A 23,958-nucleotide genomic window follows, 5' to 3' on the forward strand; every position below is an offset into this window, starting at 1 on the left:
TGCTGCTTGTGTGGCAAGAATCTAAACATCAACCATAGACTTTATGACGGAGCTCTTTTAGTCCATCATGCAGGATTCTCCACACCCCTGGGGGTTCACGGCTCACTATATAGAAGTGGCAGTCACTTTTCCAGGGCTAGCCTCAGGCTGACACAGGTAAGCGAGGGTCGGAGAGACTACCCGGGGGTATACAAAGAATGAGGGACTGTGATTGTGACTAGCACTGGTTAACAAACACTCGGGAGTGGGAGGGGGGTCAGACTGGGCCATGAGCCATAGGGCAGGAGTACACAAACACTCACTCATTGTGGGTGAAGAGGAAGAAAGTAAAAGTCTGTGACTCACTCGACCTGAAGCAGCCTGTCAGAGGGCATCAGTGGACTATGATAAGGCTTTATAGCCTAAGTAAAACAGGTGGAAACAGAGACTTTGATAGTAAACGCCCACGCTTCCTGAAAACGCTCATGGGGCACTCATTCAGTTGAGATTGGCGAGACAGTACAGCAACCTAGCGTGACCGGTTTGGGTGGATGGTTCGTGTGTGCAGGATCTAGACTTTCTGTGTACTTTTCTGAGCACACTGTGAGCTGTAAATACGCACTTTCTTTATGTCTTGTCATGCCCTGGGACCCTACCACACAGCCCTAGCTTTCCTTTTTGTGTTTGTGAACTGGGTGCATCACTCTTTCCAGAACCAGGATTAGTCAGGAGGAAAGAGTGAAAGGGGCTTGAGAAAGGAGCAAAATAGTGTGGCACTGTCTGGGCGAGTAAGGGAATGAGGAGCAGATTGCATGAAGGCGACAAGAAAAAGAAGGGGCTTTAATGCTGGGGATTGGCTAAAGAGAGAAGTATGTAGCAAAAAGATGGGGCAGGAAAAAGGCAAGGTTAAAGGAAGAAAAGAAAGACGGAGAAGGTAGGAAGGCATGTAAGCATTAATAAAAAAAAGTAAAAAATAGAGGAAAGAGGTGAGGAGGGATGGCAGTGAAAAGGACGTGGTGGGTTGAGAGATGGGTAGTGGGCCAGAAATAGTGAGAGAAGTCAGAGGAGAAAATAAATAACTTTATCCCTGTCTCTGGACATGGTGGTGAACTCTTTTTCCAGAACCACAGTCAAGCGGGTGACTGGGAGACCCACGGGCACTCACTGGGCCCTTTAACATCCAGCTATGCATGCTAAAACATTGCTTGGGTTACCCGTGAACTAGTCACAAGCTTTTTATCCCTCGCGGAAAGCAGCGTGGTCTTTCATCACTTTTGTTCACTCACTGACACCTGAGTCCTGCTCGCAGCGACTGTCTCGGATATGCTGCTCCCTGTCCACAGACCTGAGCTGTCCCGGTAGATGCAGTATATTGAATGCACGAGGGTCACAGCTGAAGTTGGGGCTTTGGTAACAAAAGGTTAAATGAGAGCACATGGCGGTCTACAAGGCGGTCTACAACACAACAGCCCCAAAAGAACAAAAGTCTCCAAAATATTGTTATTAAGCACTGTACATTTTCAATCCATTGATACACAATGGGGGAATGAAACATCATGAGATAGAAGGGGGAATAAACATAGAAATGTGCTGATATGTAAGGGGGCCTAGGGACATTTTCCTGTTTTCCGTCAGGATTCGTATGAAATAGTTACTGGTTGAAACCAAGAGGCAAGGATAGATTGGATTGGGAGCTGTCTTATTTTGACAGTCTGGGCTGCCAGGCCATTTGTCTTGGCTGCTTTAAAGGACGCTGGTTGGGGGTGGGGGGGTGTGGAGAGTAAACGTGTCATGTTAATTTCAATGTCTGTCCTGTAAATGGTGACTCGAGCATCTAAAGGAACAGTAAACAAAGAAACACGAGAGCTCCTGGCTATAGCTCCTCCTTGCATTGCCACAGTAGGGGGTCCTCCCATCACATGCACTGCTTGCTTGTATACCTAGCACTTTGGCTTCCGTCTCCCACTGTCCCATTGCCAAGCTGTGACAAACACTTCCCAGTAAGTTCGTTAACCCTGAGGCTTTGACCTTTCTGTACATGTGTTCAGGTAACTAGGGAATTATTTTACAGATGACGTAGACAGTTCTGCTATTTTAGGGTGTAATTAAATATTGTGTGCAGAAACTCAATGTCTCTAGGGCTCTGGTACTCTCTAGGCTGTCCTACTGCAACAGCCTCTTCCTTACTCTACCCTCTTCCTCTCTATGTCCCCTCCATCTTATCCAGATTAGGGCTGTGAGACTTATCATTCGCCTCAAGCCCAGGGACCACCTCTCTCCAGCCCTAAAATCTCTCCACTGGATCCTGGTTGCTGCAAGGATCAAATAAATTCTAATCCCTCTGCATCATCCTTAAGGCTGTCTAGGGCTGGGGCCCACGCTATCTACAACTGTCTCTCTCCAAATACTAGCCCTCCAGATCTTTGTCCTCCTCTGGAACCAACACTCTGTGTGTCAAGTGAATCTCTAAACAGCGACCTGGTGGTCAATCTCTTTCCTCGGCTTGCTCCCTTCTCTGGAACAACCTCCACCTTCCTCTCTGTCTTGAGCCAGATCTCCTCAAAGTCCGAAGCTCCTCAAGACTTTCATTTTTACCTCCTCCTTCCCCCTCTCAGATTGATGACCAGGGCCCTTATGTGTCCTTTTGGATCCTGCCCCCCCCAATCGCCTTCAGCCCAGCACTTGCCTTCAGGCAGCCACTGGTCTGTGCTGTCTCACATGCCTGTATGTATTGTATTGGAAGTAGACCACTCTTATCAACTGATATCTGCCAGTTACTTAACATCTGCTTGCAACCTACTCCTTAGCACTTCCCTTTGTGAAACTCCTAGGACATACCCGCTCCCTCAACCCTTGTCTCTCTGCACTTGCAGGTTCTGAATGCTCACAAGGCCTAGTAGGACCGCCTCTTTCTTTCTATTCATTGTTATTATAATTGCCTTTCGTTCCCATGTTCCCTCCCTGTTGCCCTGTGGGTGCTTTGAAACACAATTTACTTGATGAAAAAGAACCGTACAAATCCACAATAAATAAATAAATAAAATGTGGAAATTAAAACACATTCTCATTGTACGATCCCAATCGTCCTTTGCCACTCCTCCTTGTGAAGATGTGAAGACATTTAGAGGGTATTAAAAGGTCAACAGCTGACATACCCCATATTATGACAAACAGAAATTGGAGAAAACACTGCATTGTGCTGTTCAGTAGAAAAGCTATATACTCCATGAACCACACAGTTCCCAATAGCTTCTCCAATGATGTATTTCATCTCAGCGGCCAGAATAATGTAACTTTATTACTCACAAACATGCCTGTTAAAGCACTGTAAAGAGACCCTGGTTAGCCAAAAATGTTTCAGTATAGCCGCTGCACTGAATTTACTACAGCTAACGTGATTAAATTCAGCTCCTTTTTTAAGTAAAGCCACTAGATTAAATAGGGTATTGATGCCTTTTGAATCTTGCCACTGTATTGAAAGCTAAGTGCACCTTGAAGTGTGCAACTTTACTAACCACCCCGTCTCCTTGCTCCTCTCCTGCATAACTCATAAGTACCACATTTCCAAAAGGGCCAGTCACACTACACACAAAAATAGACATCTACCACAACAAACAACCGTAAACAGCAAACCACCCAGACACTCAGCCTTACCCCTCTGGACACAACAAGCCAGTGGACACAATCTAAGCATACTCTGAAAACTGACATGCACAGACGCCAGTTTCTCCTGGTTCTGCAAGCATCTACAGAAGAGCACAACCCCTATCCTAATCCTCTTCCCTCACTAGCCTACCCTGCCCTCTTTCTTACAAAGCCATATGTGCGGTTGGAGATCATGCAAATGATAGCGATGCACAGTATAAATCAACATAACATAACTAACGTTCCTTTATTTACATCCTGCACAGGGAGCTGCAGTGCCTACTAGCTGGCCTCTGAAAAGCATCCGTTGCCAGGCGTTGCAGCCGCCTGTGCTCCAGTGTATACTGGAGGCTTGAGCATAGTGATTGTGTGCAGGAGCAAACTGCAGGTTGGTGTACGCAGTTTAATAGGGACATGATTTTGGCCTTCACAATGTGCAAAGTATTTTATATGCACAGTGTGCGCAGTTAAAATGTACTTTCGATGAGAATGTATGTAGTGTTAGGATGATGGTAAATCCTTTACGGTGTTTAGAAATACATCCAAGACAATTGAGTGACTACTAGCGGTGATCCGTCCTCCTATGGTAATCCACAGGAACACATCCCGAAGTGGTCATACGACTTAAGGGAGAACTGGGAAGACGGCAGCTACTGGTTGGAATGGTGCGGTCGTTTATGACATATTTTGGGTTAATGTTACACCGATGTTATTGTGTTGGTTTTACTGAGCAGAAGTAAGAAACTACTGATGAACATGCACGCATCAGAAAAGCTTTGATCACTTTGATGTACCATCTCAAACAGATTGGAGCATCTTTATGTCCGAGTACAATTGTTGAGCACAGAATAGCTGTTGAACTAGCATGCATCGATGTTGTGAATCATTTTACACATAGCTGCAGAGGCACACATATGTTCTCTTTAACTAGTATGTAACACGATGTTTACTGCCGGCTCCTAGGGGCTTCATTGTTAAGAATGTATAGCAGCTGAAAGTGCGGTGTGAGGTGCTGGAGTATTTTATTGATGCATTTTCATTAAATTCCAATGCCAGAAACATGGCTTGCAACAGTGCAGGCGGTACTGTCTTGAGGACAGTTCACCAGTTCACAGACACCAGCCAAGCATTGAAGGCCAACCGTGCCTTTGATGTAGCCTGATCCAATTGTGTAATTTGCAATATAGTAGTACTGCAGACCTGGGGTGTGTGTGTGGGGGTGTGGGGGTGTTAACAGTTGTGCAGGGTAAGTATTCTGCCAACTATCAAACGTTGCGTTAAGGGGCATCGGACACGTTCGTTCTGAGGCAGTTAGGAGAGATTTTGTTTTTCAAGATGAGGATATTTTGCTATTAAGGGTTACAGGTTTCCGTGCATTGGTCATGCGGATAGAGGAAGGCAGTATGACAGGCTGCATTTTAGTTATGCTATGACAGGGGATTTTGGTCTAAGCTGGGGCATTGTAAGGGCCTTTTAACTCTTTCAGTTTTAAGGGGACATGTAGCCTCTGGTGGGCCCCCAGAATCTGCCCTCATGTAGCCAGTCGACAATCTTTTAATAATGCAATAGGTTCCTTTCTAATCCCTCCTTTCCCCCATTGCGCTGTCCCTCCTCCCCCCCACCCCCCTGGGGATGTCTCTACTTTCCCCTCTGGAGATGTCCCTCCTTTCACACCTCCATTCCTCTGTCCCTCCCCTTTGGGCTGCCCCTACTGTCTGTCCCACCTCCCCCCCAGGCTGCCACCCCCCCAGGCAGTCCTCCCCCAGCCTGTTCCACATATCCCTACCCCCCTTTGCCCTGACCCCCCCACCTGTCCTGGGACGTGTCCTGGGTGCCAGTCTCATTGAACTATTTGCTGCTTGAAAGTGTTTGTTGTTCCTAGTGATTTGACATATTACTGCAGCAGGCTCTGCCCTGCTATACTCATGGAAGTGATGACATACTCAAAAGTAAAGGGCACCTTCCATCTGATGAGAGAATTGTATGGTTGCCTCCTTATTTGTCTAGATTTATTTTATTTACTGAATGCAGATATTTGAACTTTTACTCTCTCATCTCTTGGCCTGAAAACACTTTACGCACATAAAGCATAATGGGCCTGTCAACAAAAGAGATGCAGACATGCCCGCCTGCATTTTAGCCCATGTTGTTCTGGCTTTCCCATTAGTCATCCAGAACTGCAATTTCCAGGATGCAAAGAAAACAAGCATTTGCAGTGCCATTTTACTGTTGTTCTTCTCATTTATGGGCACTAAGGTACAGGAAGGAGAGTGCACATTATCAAAGGGCGATGCAATAAGGTGTGCAGGTGTGCTTTACAATGTTTTGTATTGGAGAATGTGTTATCTATGCCTTGGGGAAAAGTTATGTTATGCTTGTAGATGCGACCTGCAGGTCCAGCTAACCCGTTATCGCTAATGTAGGAGTTGCGTCGGATCGTTCATCAAGACAGTTCAGCTTTTGTACAGAACTAAGAAAGATGGATGTGAATGTGGCAGCTGCTGGTTTTCAAAGGAATGTGACCGGTTTGGTTGGCGGATAGGAAACAGTAACCCACATACCTTTGCTGAAGGATCAGGAAGGGCCAATTGCCCGAGCTTTACAGCTAGATACAGCTACACGCAGAACTCCAGTAATGGCTTTAGGAGAGTAAGATTATAGCACAACAGCAGAGGAGCAGAGCAAATGAAAGGACAAATAGAACAATCAAAAATAGTAAATTAATCCCTTTTTTTGTTGGAGAACCCTTTGATGTGAACTGTCGAATATGAAAGTAATTGTATATCAAAAGAAACACAATTCAAAAAACAATATTTTAGTTTTAGAGCTATTAACAGTGCATGATTTTTTAAAGATACAGTCTAATTACCCAAGTCCCAATTCAATTGCCTCCTAAGCCATCTTCATTCATTCGGTTATAAAGTGCCTTGATCCCAAACATCACAATGGATAAGTAGCATTACTTTTTTAACCAACAGAGTGTGGGGCATAACTCATTTTTATGTCGTAGTAGTCCTTTTGTCTCATTGCGCAGTGAAGGAGGTGCCTATCAGCCTAATGCATTTTCTGACTTTTAGAGGTATAGAAGTTCTGCATGCCTAGCTTTAATGCATGCTCCCAATAACAAGCATTGTCAAAGACAATAGTTTTGGCGTTTAGCGCTGTTCTTTGCATTTTACATTTATAGGCACCAGGGTGCAATCAGGAGAGTGCAAAGCTGAAAAAGAGGATTTGATAAAAGGGGGGTGGGACGGTGTGTGTGCAAGAGAATGATAAGGAAGGAGAAAAGAGCAAGGGAGGAAGCTATTGATAGAGCGTGGTATTTATAATGAGCAAGAGGAAATATAAGCGAGAAAGGCAGGGAGTGAGAGGGTAAGAAATAAAGCATGATTGTGAGAGGAAGGATGAGTGGGGATGGGGGTAAGATCGGTGTGGGTAGGGGGAGCGGGATAGAGAGGGAGTGAGCTGGGTTGGTGGGGGTAGAGGGTGATTGTAGGGTGGGTGGGGGTAGAGAGAGTTTATGTGGTGGGTGCAGGTGGAAAGAGTTGGTAGATTGGGTGGGGGTAGAGAGAGTTGATAGGGTGGGTCTGTGGAGGTAGAGAGAGATTTGGGTAATGTGTAGGGTGACCAGATGTCCCGGTTTTGCTGGGACAGTCCCTGAATTCGGCCCTCCATCTGCCCAACCTGAGAGTTTTATTTTAATTTTAAAAACCCAGTCCCAGTTTTGGTGAAAGGGAGGGTGACAGTCCCGGCTTTGGTTGAGAGGAGGGTAGGCAACAATTATAAAGTAAATAAACAATATTTACTCAGAATGTTGCTGCGGCAGGAGGGGCTAAAACCCCCAAACTTATAGGTACCAGCCTCACACATTAACCAATTGTGCCACCAGACAAGTTGCTTAACACATCAACAGCAAGGCCAGTAATATGTGTCAGAACAAAAGTTGTTTTATGCTGACATCCACGTTCAAAACCAGCAAGTTATGTGCAGGAGCAGTGCTGGAAATACTGTGTGATGGATGTAAGGACTGTTTGAGAGAGAGGGGGTATGCACGACTGAGAGGTGAGCTGGGAGGGGGTAGCCCTTCTTTTATGTTGTTGGCCATCCCTGTTTTTTGTATTGAAAATCTGGTCACCCCAGTAATGTGGATGGGGTAGAGAAATTGGGGGTAGGGTGGGTGAGGTTGGAGAGAGTCAGGTTTTGGGTGGGTTGGGGTAGATGGAGCGGCAGTAGGGCCGGTGGTGGATGTAGTAAGAGTGGGGGTTGAGTGGGTTGGCTTATAAAGTATGGGATAGGATGGGGTAGAAAGAATTGGGTAGAGTGGATGGGAGTAGATAGATTGGTTGTGTGGGAGTCGGGAGAGGTTGTAGGGTGCGTGCGAGTAGAAAGAGTTAGTAGGGTGGGTGGGGGAAGAGAGAGTAGGTAGGCTGGTTGGATGGCATAGAAAGAGTTGGTAGGCTGAGTGAGTGAAGGTAGAGATATTTGTGTAAAGTGGTTGGGAGAGATGGGTAAGGTGGTGGGGGTAGAGAGAGTAGGGATAGGGTAGGTGAGGGGGTAGGGTGGGTGAGAGTAGAGGGAATCGGGTTTGGGTGGGTCGGGGTAGAAGGAGTCAGGCTTGGGTGGGTGGTGGTAGAAGGAGTGGGGGTAAGGTGGGTGGTGGTAGAATGAGCGGGGTAGGGTGGGGTCAGAGTTGGTGTAAAGAGAGTGGTGGTAGGGTGGGTGTGGGTAAGGTTGGTGGGTGGTGGTAGATAGTGGGGATAGGGTTGGTTGGATATTTTAGAGAGTGGGGGTAGGGTGGGTAAGGGGAGATAGAGTGGGGTAGAGTAAATTTACCAAAACCAACCATTGTGAAGCCCTGACATGGTTCATCATCTGCATGTTGTCTTGTCTGTAGATCCCATTGGTATTGCTCCCATGTTCATCAATCGAGTAATGAAAGGATCTGATGTGACATGGGGCATTTCTAGAATGATTATAAACATTCCATCAGGAGAGCATGCAGCACCAGCCTTCCTTTTAATTTATTTATTTTATTTATTTATTATTTATAAAGCGCCTATACAGCAAATGGTGTTTCAAGGTGCCACAAGACAAAAAACAGGAAGAGCAGGGGAGAGAAACAATGATAACTGTCCTACTAGGCCTTGTGTCATTCGGATCGTGCAAGTGCAGTAACAATAAGTGAAAGGGGGAGGGCAGTGAGGAAGGGGGGAGCACGAAAGTGCCAGTCAGGGCGGAAGGGATAATGCTAGGGTGGAGGGAAGTGTGGAGCCGGGGGGAGGGGAAGAAGCAGGCCCCAGGGGTTTGGCTAGTTCTAAAGGGTGGCCAGGTGGGCATGTGCCATGGTGTGCCAGGGGTGGGGACCACATACTAAGTGCGAGGACTGAGGAGGACCAGACTCAGTAGGGAGGCACACCAGGGCAGGTTGTTCAGGGGAAGGGAGCCCAGAAGGGCAAGTGCAGGTTAGGGTGGGTGATGGGGTACACTGGACGAGGAGGGCCTAGTGCCCTGTAGGACTCCGAAAGGACCATGCAGCCAGTCAAAGTGTCAGAGGGGGCATTAGAAAGGGGGGGAGAGGGAAGGAAGAAGAGAAAAAGGATGGTCTTGAGAAGATTCTGGAACTTAAGGAGATCCGCCTCAAGTCTGAGAGGGGCAGGTAGGCCATTTTACAGAATGAGGCTCCTGCCCAAGAGAGAGATCTACTCCCCACTCTCTGCTTGGAAAAGCATCTGATCTGTAGCGAGTTGGAGCTAGAAGACCGAAGGTTAGGGAGGTATTTAAGGAGGGAGATTTGGATATAGTGGGGTGCCAGGCCCCAGAAAGCCTAGTGGATGATACAGAGGGTCTTGAAGTTGATCCTCACAGCCACCCACGCCAGTGGAGAGATTGTAGGACTGGAAGGATGCAGTCACTGGGCTTGAGGCCAAGGATAGGTTTTGCAGACCAATTCTAGATTAGTTGAAGGGGGTGAAAGGGAGGATAAAAGCGGATTGAGGAAGAGGCTGTTGCAGTTGTCCAGCCTGGAGAGGACCAGAGCTCTGGCGACATTGAGCTTTTGGGGGAAGGTGAGGAAAGGGAGCATGCCTCTGAGCAGGTGAAACTGAAAATGGGCCTTCTTGGCAAGGTACATGATGTGAGGCGAAAATGAGAGAGAGAAGTCAAAAATGACTCCCAGGTTTTTAGTCTCACAAGACGGTGAGGGGAGGGGACCCAAGGAGGGAGGCCCGAGAGTAGGAGGGAAGGAGGGTGTTGTGGTCCCAATGAGAAGGATCTCAGTCTTACTGGCATTAAGGCAGAGATCATTAGCAGAAGCCCATGCCTGAATAGCAGTCAGACAGTCAGGAATGAGAGAGACAGAAGAGGAGGCAGTGGAGGGAAGCTTGAAAGAGAGCTGTGTGTCATCGGCATAACACTGGAAGTGAAGAGAGAAGGTGGAGATCAATGGGCCAGAGGGGCAAGGTAGATGTTGAAGAGCCACGGCGAGAAGATAGAGCACTGGGAGACGCCACAGGTAGAGAGTGAGGTGGAGGAGGGGAAAGGGCCTAGTTGAAACCAGGAAGATCAGTTAGATAGGAAGGAGGTCAACCAGTCCAGTGCTAGGTCCACATCCACTGATCTTGCTGTCTGCCTCCCACTCTTCCGAGCTGCGCTCCTCCTCTTATTGTGATATGAATAGACTTTAACTGGGAGCCTCCAGTACAGGGAAGTAGCAGCAGAGAGTGAGTAAGCGCAGCTGCCTCCGGAGCTATCAACAGCAGGAATCAAGAGAGTGGCTAACAAGGGAGTGGGGCTGCTACCTCTGCGTGTGAAGGGCCAGACCAACAGTTACAGAATCTACTGATGGGGAATGTATTGACCTCAAAACTTCCTGATGGACCCTTCTAAGGCCGTTGCTCTATGAGGCGAGCTCGGATGTGTGATCATAATGCCTTGGTGCATTACATTTGTGCATTTGTTGTGCAATGTTCATAGAGGGGTGCTTCTAGTAAAACGGAGAACACTGTGTGATGCAACTTTTAATGTTGGAAAGTTTTGCATTCAAAAGTGGCTTGATGCCGTTGTTACTTTCAAGGTACATTAATTGTTTTGTACTTTCATTCTCTTTTGCAGTCTCTATGGGTGTCCATCCTGAAGCAGGAGACCATGTGTGCTCTCCTATGCCCCCTCTGGGGTGCTGACTGTCTGAAGTGCGTGGCTTCACTTCAGACCAATGAGGAAACCTAAGTGCCAGTAGGGGAACGATGCTCCCATCAATTTCTCTTAGACTTAGCCCCCATTTGCTGGACCATCTTAGAGTAACCAGCGGTAACCAAGGTACAACTTTAAAAGCTCCTCCCCTGCCAGCAGACTGGCCCTTACCTCGTATTTCCCTTTTGTGCTAAATTCATGATGGCTGTCACTGGATGCATGTCAGAATAATGGTGAGAAAGTTGGAGAAGGGCCCAGGGCCAGGTAGCCGCCCACCCTACCCACATCGTCTCTGGGTGACTAAGTTACCATAGAACCCTCAGGACGTCTGACGTCTATGTCCGGCCCTGTGAATTAATTGCCCAACAGTGGAAAGGGAAGACAACAACATATAAACACAAAAAAGGAGAAGGCTGTTGACTTCACTTTATGATTCGTTCTAGTAGCAGCTATCATGTAGCTACTATCTTTTAGCATTTAATTTGGCTACTACAAGCATTACAGAGTCAACTTTAGAATAGAGGTTGTGGCAGTGTATATATTAAGCATTTTTAAAAAGCCTTATATAATTTTACATAGAATGCACATGCCAACAAAGAAAATAATCTGCTTAACTAATGTACTAGGGACCCACTTTTCACTGCAAGAAACATATTTCTGCTGAATTTTTAAAGAGGCCTTATTTTAATTGAATGTATACACATTTATAAGACAATATTTAAAGGAAACAAAGATTGCTGTCAAATGTAGCCCAAAATAGCCCAATTAGACACATCACTACAAGGCTGGTTAATGGAAAGCCCAGCTGACTTGATTATTACAAAGCTGCTGATTGGAACACATCTTGTTAGGGAGCTCCTCATTGAGTAGTACGGTGGAGGAGTTTGGAAAAGGAAATGGGCATTCCTTATCATTGCTGGTCTCTTTGCCCACCAGATATTTTCAGTTCCGAGTCCCATTTCCCTCTGTCTTTTGTAACAATGGGTTTGTCAAATTTGTGGCTTGCAACACTGAAATTTGCTGACACCAAAAAGGACAACCATCTCCAGAATGGGCAAGCTTTGCCTCTAAAGTATTTCATGACGATGAGTGTGTGTTGTTAGCATGTTAGCAAAAACTGAGCTATCACTCTGAGCTCTCAAATATACCAATGTCATTCGGGTGTAGTAAAATGGTCCTCTTTTTTTGCATGACATACTTGCACTTGTAGTTTTGGATTTTACATTACACGTCCCACAATGGAAGACAAACACAGGACATTTGCTTTCTGCACCTTAGATACCTTTTTTATTGTAAGCTATTGCAGGCTATTGCTGTCTCCTTGCATATCTCCATGCGTTTGAATACCTGCTGCATTGTTTCACAGCAGAATCTGCATTGTCAGAGTGCCATCACTCAAGGCTATGTCATAAACTGTGGGTTTGACTTGCTGGTTAAACATGTCTCCACACCTTTTTCATTAACCCAATGAGCCATCTAATTGGGAGTGTGACATGTGACATGCAGGTTATACATTGCTATATGCAGCAGACACTCAGCCAATTGAGCTATCTTACTGGGATCAGAATGTGTCTGCTTGATGATCTCCAGTGTAGTGAGAATGACTTCTGAAGTGATTAGATTATCAAATGATTTCAGGATATTCCCTATGCTAATTCTGTTTGGCATGTGTGGCCCGTTTAGTTTAAGTTGTTAGCATTCTCTATATATTACGTTGAAGCTTTTACCAAGGGAGGATCTGGTGGATCACTGTTTCTAACCCCTCCCATGACAGGCAGGAGAGAGACACCACCAGGCCCAATTGACTCTCATGACCCATGCATACAAATACTCCTCGTGATTGATGTCCCTACAGGACATGTATATGCTTGAGGACTCTCAGTTGTTCATAACATCTAAGTGTTCATTGTGATTGGGGCTGGAGCACTGGAACTACGGATTCAGCATGTGGAACTAATGTAGCTCTGCTAACCTGGCTTTACATTTGTCTACCATTTTAGATTTTCAACACAAACTGCAGCAGTCATCAGTGCCTTTCAGTGTCATTCTTTCATCCTGACATAAGCCAGTAAGAACTTGGGTTTCTGACAAATGCAGTTTGTAAATGTATGTGAGCAGGACCAGCAACTACGTGAAAATGTGATACTCACTGAATTTAATCTTTCATTAAGCCATATTTCCTTATGAGTATTACTGACTCTGTACCCCCACAATTGCAGACTCCACAGGCCCCCTGATCTTTGTCTCTCTTTGTGTTAGGCTGTCCAAATTGTCACATATCCTCATAGCACACATTGTGATCACAGACATTATGATCTGTTAAAGACATTAGGCTACCGATGGACTGGGAAGCTGGGGGACACTCCCAGGCCTATATCACAGAGCATGTGCAGTCACTGGCCCCAGGATCACCACAGTCCCATCACCTAGCCTCTAACATGGGACTTCAACACAGTTGGCAATCAAGACCTCTTTTGTCGAGTATGTCGAGTGTTTATTAGATTAAGGTTGAGGATTCCCTCAGCATGTTTAAACATTTTGGTGATGGATGAAGTGCATAGTATTGGGTGTCTTTTTCTTACTGTGCTTGGTTTGTAACTTTTTAGTGTTTTTCAACTGTTGTAACTGTTGGTTTTAAGGCAGAAGGTCTGCATTGACTTGTATGCTTTATTAGATGCTACTTTGTAAATACATGGGAAAGTATGATTCAATAGTGCATCATAGAAATACATGTGTGTTCTGTGTGAGGCTACTACATCAGTAGTGTAGCGTGCGTGATGTCATATATAATGTCACATACATATTGGATCACTTATGGCCTTGTGATAGTGGATCATATTTAAAATGATGAACATCCTTTATTGAGTAGAAAGGCACAAATGTAAGGCATGTGTACATGAACATGGAACACGCATATTGAAATGTTTAAGTGTACAGTTTAAGTTAAATATGTTATGCTGTAAGAGATTGCCAATGTGTAATATATAAACACTGTACCAAGGAGGAAAAACAGTTGTCACAATTTCAAGATCTGCCTCAACATATGTAATTGGTCATATGTTTCCAAAGGTCTTTCGATGGTAGTGGCCAGATACTCGGGATAATTTCTTAGCAAAATTCAAAGTTACCTGCACTGCACTGTTAATAACAGAAAATGCTGCAGCCACATTGCTGCACACATACACTACACATTCACAACTGTTTTATACACACCATCAGAATTTCTTCTATATTTTTTTAAAGCTTGAAAATACTGCAACATGCATGAATGAGATCAAAAAACGAATGAGCAATGTCAGGTCAATCTCTGCTGAAGAGTAACCACTGCTACACCCTGAGTGGGTGACCCCTTGTGTGGGTGATCTCAGAATTCTCATGAAACTATTCTTCTGCACAAAAGGGTTTTATTTTGAAGTGAAGTGGTGTAGTAATACACTGGTATTTTTCAAAAAACATAGGACATTCACATTTGAGGACATACAAAGTGTAGTACCTAAGTACGAATGATCAAGTAGTCAATATTTGAGACATCTACTTGTACAGTTTGGTCATTCTCTATTGGTTCCTTGGGAAGGAAGCTTAGAGAATTCAGTGGAATCATAAACAGGTGGGGGCCCATAGAGTGTGGGCACAATCAAGAGTTGAACAACAACATATCATACATGTCAACACGACAGTGTTTCGGCCATTTTGGCGTGGAGCTAGGTGAGCTCTAATGGTGTAGGCCTTCACCAGGACAGGAGTGTCTTTACGAGTGGAGGGTCCTATGTGGTCTGTAGGAGTGAAACAGACAAAGAACGTGTCAGGATGTACGTGGCAAAAGCGGCAGAAACATATTCGTAGACATTTCCCCACCACTATTGATGTAGTGGGGTGAACATATACATTTTATAAATCAGGAGACATTTGCATTCTTATCATTATATTTTATAGCCTATATGTGGAATATTTTGGGATGGAATTTTTATTGTTCTGGAGCGGCCCCCTCTGGGGATCCCGAGGACTGCTCCAGTTGCTGCAGAGTGTGCCTGGGATGGCAACACTTAAGCTGATTAATATGGACCCACTTGTCTTCCCCCTCTGCCAAACTGCCTTTGGGGATGCAGATCTTGTAGGCAACTGGTGAGATCTTGTCTACTCAAAAGGTCCCTTCCAGGAAGGCAGAAACTTCCGCTGTTTGGCCTGGTTCCTTTGGAAATTGTACAGATAAACCCGGTCTCCTACATTGTATTCCTTTCTGGTGGTCTTCAGGTCATAGTGGGTCTTCAGGCTATCGGCTGATCTTTCTAGATTTTGCTGAGCATAGGCAAAAGCATGTTGAAGCTGTTTCCTTAAATTCTCAACATACTCATGAGTTGTGGAGGCATTGATCAATGTATGTTCTTGGGTCCTGTATAACAGATGCTGGGGAAGCACCATCCTGCGTCCAGTCATCAACCCAAACGGTGACATTTTAGTTGAAGATGAAGGGGTAGATCTGATGGCCATTAGGACAAGAGGTAAGCGAATAACCCAACTTGGCCCAGAATCTGCCACAAACTTTTTCAAGATGCTCACAATGGTTTTGTTGTAGCGTTCTACTGCACCAGAAGAGGCTGGCCGGTAAGCAATGTGTAGCTTCCTTTTAACCCCCAGTATCTCCTACATATTTGTCATTACTTCGCTGGTGAAATGGCTACCTCTGTCTGACTCAATCCTTTGGGGTAGTCCAAAACACGAAAATATGTGGTTGATCATCAGGGCAGCTGCTGTTTCTGCCTTGCAGTTTGGGGGCGGGAGACATTCCACCCATTTAGTAAATAAGCATGTCACAGTCAACATGTACTTTTACCACCCAGAGGAGCAAATCACGGGCCCTATGAAGTCGACTTGCAAATCTGAACATGGCAGTGTCATCCCCCTCTTTTGGTGTGCCGCACGGTGTGAGGGATGTTGGCTGAAATTGTGCACACACAAGACACCCCTTCAAGTATTGGTCGAGGTCCTGCCCCATGTGTGGCCCGTATGCAACCTCTCTTAAAATTTCAAGTGTTGTCTGAAACCCCCTATGACCGGCTGTGGCCGCATCATGGCCGTGACTTAACATCAGGCTTCGGAATGAGGTAGGAACCACCCACTGATCATGACCAGCTTGGGATTTCCTTACCAACAAACCGTCTTGGATTTGGAACAATTTTGGACATTTCATCAACACTCTGAGGTCCTCTTTCCCAATGTAATCGGTATCCGTCAGGGAAAAGTTCTCAGGGTCCTCAATGTGTTGGTAAAACTTACCAATTATTGGATCCCCCTTCTGAGCCGTAATCAAATCAGCATCTGGGGTCTCCTTACTCCATTGTGCAGTTGAAAGATCATTGTGAGCATTTGTCTGGGACCTAGTGATAGCAGTGACCTGGATTTCCCCCAACAGGGACTCCATTTCTATTAGATCCCCTTGGATGGCCCCGGTTTTGGCCAGCTGATCAGCTAAGTCATTTCCAGTTTTGTCTGGTCCCTCTACTTTGGAATGACCCTTGATCTTTTTCAGTAGATGGTCATCCCATTCGAGGTGACCAGATCATCAATATTTTGGATTAACGTCCCATGTTTCAAGGGTTTGTTATTAGCACATAGCATGCCTCTGGTTTTCCAATTAACCAGGTGCTCCACAAACCTGTTCCGTACATAATCCGAATCTGTGATTATGACCAGTTTGTGGAGTTGATGTTGGACAGCAGTGAGGATGGCTTGATGCACAGCCATCAACTCTGCCACCTGACTACTTCAGGGACCAATCTTGTACCCAGCAGAGGGTTCTGGGGACTCATTCACCCATGCATTCCCTCCGCCGGCCACAAGTTCTTTCTCCCCGTTGTTGTCAACATGGTAAGAGCATCCATCCACATAGACAGTGGGCATTCCCTCACACTTATCTTCTTCAAAGACTTTGTGTGGGGAACTAAGGTATGCCTCCATGTTGTCCTTGATTTGTAGACTTTCGTTCTCGAGACAGTTTTCTCTGGCACAATCATGCAAGTCAGCCAGACCTTGCACGAGGGGACTCTTCTTGTTTTGGCCATATCTGACCTCCACAGGAAAGCCTTACATTGAGAGGATCCAGGAAGTAATTCGAGAATTACTCACATTTCCGGCCCGGATTCTGTCACTTTGGAGATATTGCAGTGGCTGGTGTGGAGTCTCCACTATGATGTGTTCCCCCCTGGATAAACGGGCGGTAGTTCTTCAATGCCCACACCGTTGCCAGGAGTGCCTTCTCACAATCATTGAATTTTTCCTCCACATAGGATAAAATTTTACTCGCATAGGAGATTACTTTATTGACCTTATCATGCTTTTGATATAATACTGCAGTCAAGCATGTATTAGAGAACCCTGTCTCCAAGAAAAACCCCTTGTTTCTGACAGGGTAAGCTAGGCAGGGTGCTTGTGAGAGGCTCCTTTTGAGTTGTCTTACTGCCTCGGCTTGTTCTGGACCCCATTCCCACTTGACCCCCCCTTCAAAAGATGAATCAGGGGTCTAGTGATCTCTGCGTAGCCCTCAATGTACTTTCTGCTGTAATTAGTCAGTCCAAGGAGGCTCCTTAGTTCCCGCAGAGTTGTGGGGTCTTTCAGTTTCTGAAGTGCTTCCACTTTCTTTTCCTGGGGACAGAGACCCTGAGGAGTAATCTCATGCCCCAAGAAATTAACACGGGTTCTACACCACTGTGCTTTCTGAAAGGAAAGTTTTGCTCCGGTGGCCCTCAACTGTGTCAGAACATAACGGATCTCCGCTATGTGTTCCTCCACAGATGAACTTTTGATGAGGACATCTTCTACATAAGCCAGGTTACCCCTCGTACCCAGGTCAGGCATGGCATTGTGTAGGAAAATGTTGAATTCATTGCCGGAGTTGAGGTATCCGAAGGGAGTCCGGGTCCATGTGTACTGCTGGCCCCCAAAGGTAAAAGCCAGTTTGTCTTGGTCCTCCCAACTGACAGGCACAGTCCAGTATCCATTGGTCAGGTCTATTGCAGTGAATACCTGTGACCCCTGGATCTGGGCCAGCCCTTGGTCAATGTAGGGAAGAGGCCATCGGGAAGTATGGACCCGTTTGTTGAGCTCCCTAAGGTCGGCGCAGAGTCTCCACTGGCCGTTTGGCTTCAATATTCCCAGCTCCGGATTATTGAAGGTGCTGTGTACTGGACGGATTATCCCCCGGGACTCAGGGTTCTTAATTATTTCAGTAAGGGACTCCATGCATGCGAGAGGCAAGCGATATTGCTTCACAAACACTGGAGTCATGCCAGGGTCCGTGGGAATAGTTGTTGCGTGGATGTCGGTGCGGCCACAGTCATATGAGTCCACCGCAAAGAGATCTTGAAAATCCAAGAAAACTTGTTTCAACTTTTGCTTCTGCTCCAGAGTCACACAGGCATCAGCTAGGTTGACTCTCTCTTCAACCATCTGCCTGAAGCCTGGAAAGACTTCTGGTTTCGCTATCTCAGCGGCCACCTCCAGCTGGGTGGAGAAGTCCCTGGTCAGAGTGCTGATTTTGACTGGTGGCTTCAAGTGGGAAAGGCAGCCCTCACAGGCCTGGAAAATCACCTCTTACCGCCTGATGTCACAAGTCACATCTTCCTTACCATAAGGGCAGGAAGTATACACCAGGAAGTTCCCCCCATGCCAAGTAAAGATCCTGTCTGGTGTTGTATGGTCATCTCTGTCACTGTCAAAACATCCTTGGGGATTAGTCCTAACAGTTAATTTCCTAAATCAATGGAAAAATGTAGGTCATCAACCGCCATTCCAATAATGGTGCCTGCAGCTAGAGTGATACTCTTTAAGTCGCTGTTATCCACCTCTATTGGAATGGTGTCATGTTCTATATTGACAAATGGTGTTGGGTTTACCCCCAACCCTTGCTGTTGGAGAGAAGCATTTAGATGAATATAAGCATCAGGGTTTTTCAATTTTTGTCCTCTTTTAACTTTCACTTCCAGGGAGAATTGTCTGGTCCTTTCTGGGATGGTGACTTCCTCTTAATCTGAATTTCAACTACATAAGGTAGCAATTGAGCTGCCCTAAATGCTTTCTCTGGATCATCAAAGCCCATGGGATTATCCGCTAATCGGGACCAAGCTTTGAAGTTTATTAGTTCCAAACTAATGGCAAAGCGATTGAGAATGTCACTGCCTAAGTAAAAGGCGGCAGTGACGTCTCGCACGACCCAACAATGATGGACTATGCTCTTGTTGCCAATGGAGATTTTGAGCATGCACCTGCTTGGCAGGAGATGTTTGGAATTGGGTGTTTCCAGATCCATTTCCCATTTGTCTATCAGTTTGAATGTGGGAATGGCTGGATCTTTTGGGAATTGGCGGAACATGGCTTTGCTGATGAAGCTCTTTCCGTTGTTCACACACATTCGGCCGAGAACAGAGTCCTTCCCATCATTTAACTGAACAGGGATGAACAACTGCTCTCCAATTTGTTGAAGATCAGCCAGGCTCTGAGCTGATTTCACCTCTTTCTGGACTATTGGAGTGGGAATGTCGGATTGGTAAAGAATTTCAGAGTGTTTCCTTCCAGTGTGGAAAACCACCTTAAACTGGAAGGAAGGTTGATTTTCAGAAATAGAGAGGACCCCCCATCACCAGTCTGTTGTCCTACTGCTATTACTGTCACATCTGGAATTTGGTTGTTCTGGAAGTGAAATTCTACTTGGTCAGATTTTTGTTCAACCATGTGGCATGTGCCATTTAAACTAACATGGTTGAAACTCTGTTTTAATTTTATTGGTCGGCTAGTCTGGGTCCAGAGGACCTTGTTTACGCAATCTTTTAGGGGTGACAATCTTCTCTGGAGGTCATTCCCTAGTAAACAAGGGGTGCCCTCTGGAGTCACTACTATGACCTGGTGTTTCACCTTGTTTCGCCCAATTTTTTATGTCCAAGTCTGCAGTCCCCTCGACGGGAATTTCCTTTCCTTCCTGTCAAAGTTCTGAAGTTGTCCAGGAAGAGAGGTGAGAGGAATTTGGTAATTCTCCTCTCCCTGAATTCAGTTCATCAAAGGCCTTTTTGGACAGAAGGGTAGCTTGGGATCCAGTGTCCACCAGTGTCAAAATTGTACCCTGCCCCTGTACTTATACCGGGGCATAGCATCTTCCCTCCTTCTCCGCAAGGGGGCACAGATAATGCTGATTTCTGGACAACTGGTGGGCTAATTTTCTGGTTTTGGACATTGAGAGAGAAGAGATTTGGGCCAAGTTCTGTGGAGAGCATGGGAATCTGCAAGAAAAAGTTGGCAACTGGAGATAGGAGAAGTTTTGAGTTCCCCTGGTTCTGGTTCTGGGCCGCCCCACCCCCCCCCTTTTTGGAGGCAGTGACCAGAATGGGTTTGAACCAGGGGATTTTGATGCTGTTGGTTATGGGATGAGATGATGGGCAGCGCTAGCTCAGTCCCCTCTTCTCCCTAGTCTTGATGTGAATCCCTTGAGACCCATTTTTCTTTGGGAGGAGTTCCCCCATCTCTGAAGGAGAAGATACTTTCCCCAGGATCCTCTGAGGATCCCTCTCCCTCAAATTGGAAGATCTGTACCTCCTCCTCAAAGTGGGTCTGTTTTGGTCCTTTGTTTCTCCTACCTCCTCTCTGCTCCTTGGGTGGCAGACTTTCAGGGGTAGGAGATTTGGTTTCCAGTTCCTGGGTTTCCAGGGGCTGTTCACAAGTGGGGAAGGAAGCTTCCTCCAAGGCTTTACACCCCCTTCCCCTTGTGCCTCCTCCCTGGGAACTGGTGGGTTATCGGGGTGCTGCCCCGTCATTGTTCTGGAGCACCAGGCCCAGAGTTTGGGGCATTCTGCGCCGGCATGCCCATCTGAGGGTTCTGCTGAGCCCTCAGCACGCGACCCAGCTCCTGTGCCATATTTTGGACCTGGCGCTCTAACTGTGAAACCCGCTCAGGCTGATACGGGGCTCTGTTTTCTCCCCTGGGCTGATCCCGGGAAGGGTAGCTATCCCTTCTCTGGTAGTTCCCTGGGTTGGGAAGATTGGGGTATCACTCCACCCTTGGTCGTCCATCCCCTGGATTAGGTGGTCTGGGCTCAGGGAAGTGGGGAAAGAAGGATGGATGATTTTGGGGTTGGAAATTGGATGGATACCTGGGAAATATTTCTGCCCTGGATTTTGTGAAATTCTGCCCTCCTGTGGGAAGTTAGGAGGGAAGTCCCTGGGTTAGGTGCTTGGCCGGATCCCCCCCTTGGGCTGGAGGAGTCCACTCATAAGCCAGGATGGGTTGGTTTCCCTTGTAGCAGGGACTTACATAGTCAGGGGAGTGAGGGGCCCCATTTGTGGGACTACCTCCTTGGCTCCCTGTCTATGACTGGCCCGAGGGCCTTCTGGGCTTGGAATTATTCTGTGCAGGCAAGTTTTTAGGCTCCCCCATCTCCAAATCCAAAATGGGGGCAGCCTTTATCTCTGCCACCTTGGCATCAGCAGGGGTGCTGGTCGGTTTGGGGTTTTTCAGAGCATTACTTTTATTTTCTATGGGCTTCTGCACCTCATAGATTCGGGTGGCCTGTTCAATGTCCCAGTCTAGTGACCTTTTCTCATGAAAATCTCTCCCTAGCTGGGTCATGATGTATTTGGGCAAGGCATGGAAAAATGTATTTAGAAACTCTTTACTGTCCGTGCGCACCCTTTTGGTAGTCTGTGCAAAAGCACGCTTCAACTCCTGCACAAATTCTTGTGGGGCCTGATCCTCCCCACATTGCAAGTTGTAGGCTGCCTTGCGAGCCTCTTGGGGATTTCGGTGAACAGAAAAGTGTTTCAAGATGGCCGCCCTATATGTGGACCATCTTGAATGATTCTGGTCCTCCAGCTCCGGAATGAAACTGGAGTATTCTGGGGAGAATGTCCATTTTACATACTGAATGCAGCTACTGCTGTCCTTCAAATGGAAAGTCTCCATCATTTGCTCAAAGAGCTCCAAGTGTTCCCAAACAGAATACTTGGAGTTCTTATGGTAAGGAGTGATGACGCTCCTTATTGCCTTAATTTGTTTTAAGGGGTTCTTAAGCAAGGCCCTTTTTGCCTTATTGGCCTTCTTGGTTCAGGTAACCCTGGTCTATTCATCCTCTGACTCAGAAGCTCTGCTCCCAAAGGTGCTCGTCTGATCTTCCAGGTTTTCCCGGATTCTGCGAGCCTGGGAATGGCTGGCAGAATGTGGGGTCCTGGTCCCCTGTGTCCTGTGACGTTCAGAGGAGTCTTCAGATTCCTCCTTGCTGCAAGGATTTGATGGGTACCCCCCCACTGACCTAAATGGGCAGAGGTTTTCAGGATGCACTTAGTGGGCCTACTCTCCTGGGGTTCCCCACTAAATTGCACTGTACTTCGGTGCCCATACCCCGATGCCTGCCCATCCATTCCTGGGAGGCACTGGTTCATGAGTCCCATACTCCTAACTGGATAGTATTCTGCCATCCCTGTGGCCCCGGGCTCATGTGCACCAGGGGAGATGGGGGCGGCAGAGTCCAGGGTCTGGGAGAGATGGAGGCCTCTGGTACTAGGGCTCCTGAGGTTATGCTCAGGTGTTTCCCTTTCCCAGCGAACCTCATCTCTATCAGCCCCTGCTCCCTGTTGCCCTGCAAGAGCCTGTGCTTTCAGTTCCTCAATCAAGGCCTTACTAGACTCTATCAGTCTCTCCTGCATGGCTACCTGTTGCTGGAGCCTATCATTGTGCTGGCAGAGAGCCTCATTCTCTCTCTGTGCTTCCTGGTTGGTCCTGGTGTACTGGGCCAGTCTTAGCTGCAGGAGGGTTACCTCATGAGTCCCATCCCTACTGGCCTACTTCTTTCTTGCCAGAGCATCTTCCACCCTCATGGTGTGCTCTAGCAAGTCCTGATGCTCTTTTTGGAGGTCACCCAGTCCCTGGAGGGCCAGGTGATTTTCTTCCTCTTTCCTTTTTAAGTGGCAGACTTCCTGGCCTAAGGTGTCCCTTTCCTGAGCAAGAGCCTGCCTCTGTGCCTCCAGGTCATCCCTCTGCCTTTGAAGGGCACCAGCTTTCTGGCGCTCTTCATCAAACTCTGCCTGGGTATCCAGGTCTTTCAAGATCAATTTATTGCTCTCCTCTTTTTCTTTATCCAATTGGCTTTGTAGGGTGGCTACCTGCTTTGTGCATGCCCTGTTGAAATCTATCTGTTGCTCCAGCTTTATTTTAATGATATACTGTCTACTATCATTGTCTGACTCCTGGCTCCTGTGCAGCACCTGCTCAGAAGAGTCCAGGTCAGATTGGGCCTTCTCTAATGCCAACAGTTGCCTACTTGCCAGATCTTGACCTTCAGCACATTTGTCCTGTATGGCCTCCATATATAAATATAAATATGCCGCTATCCTGACCATCTTGTCATGCTCATCTTTGGCCTTAGGGGCCATGCATAGCTCAGTCAGGGGCCACATCTAAGGGACCCTGATCTCTCCAGATATCTAACTCACTTGCAGTGACCTGTTGTGTGATTGCCTGCAACCACACAATCTTGTCCTGCTCAGCCCACTCACCTCTCACGAATAGCTTATGTAAGAGGTGCTCTCTCGCTATCTTCCTGTCTACCAGTGTCGTCATTCTGGAAATTGATTTCCTCGCTGATTTACAGAATTTTGTATTTTATCTTGCAAAACAGACCGTTTCCTGAGAGTGTGCCTTTTTGAGGGGTGCTTTTACAGCGTAACACAGCGTGGTGATCCAACAGGATTTATGTATCCTATCAGTTAGCACACTGTATTAAGCTGCACAAGTGGTAGTTCTAACCCAGAATCCCCTTCTCCGGGCCCCCACTCTGTAAGTGACTTCAATCCAGCAATCCAACTAAGTGAATGTCTAGTGTGGGATGCCCAATGGAAGCCCTTATTAATATGTTTTTATGTCAAATTCTTTGAATCTGGATGATAAACCCTTATATAATGCCCCTCTCTTTGAATCCCCCTGACCTCACTGAGCCAAGAAGTAAGTTTGTTTTGCAAATTAAAAGATTTATTTGAGGAATAAAACAATATATATATATCACGCTTTTATGAATAAATTAATATTTGATAGCACACTTATGAATATAATACTTATCAACAATGGATACTATTACAATAGCACAATTCTTTAATCACTTAGGAGTTGGTGTA

This window comes from Ambystoma mexicanum, chromosome 6q, assembly GCF_040938575.1.
Source record: "Ambystoma mexicanum isolate Mex_15411 chromosome 6q, UKY_AmexF1_1, whole genome shotgun sequence".
NCBI lineage: Eukaryota > Metazoa > Chordata > Amphibia > Caudata > Ambystomatidae > Ambystoma > Ambystoma mexicanum.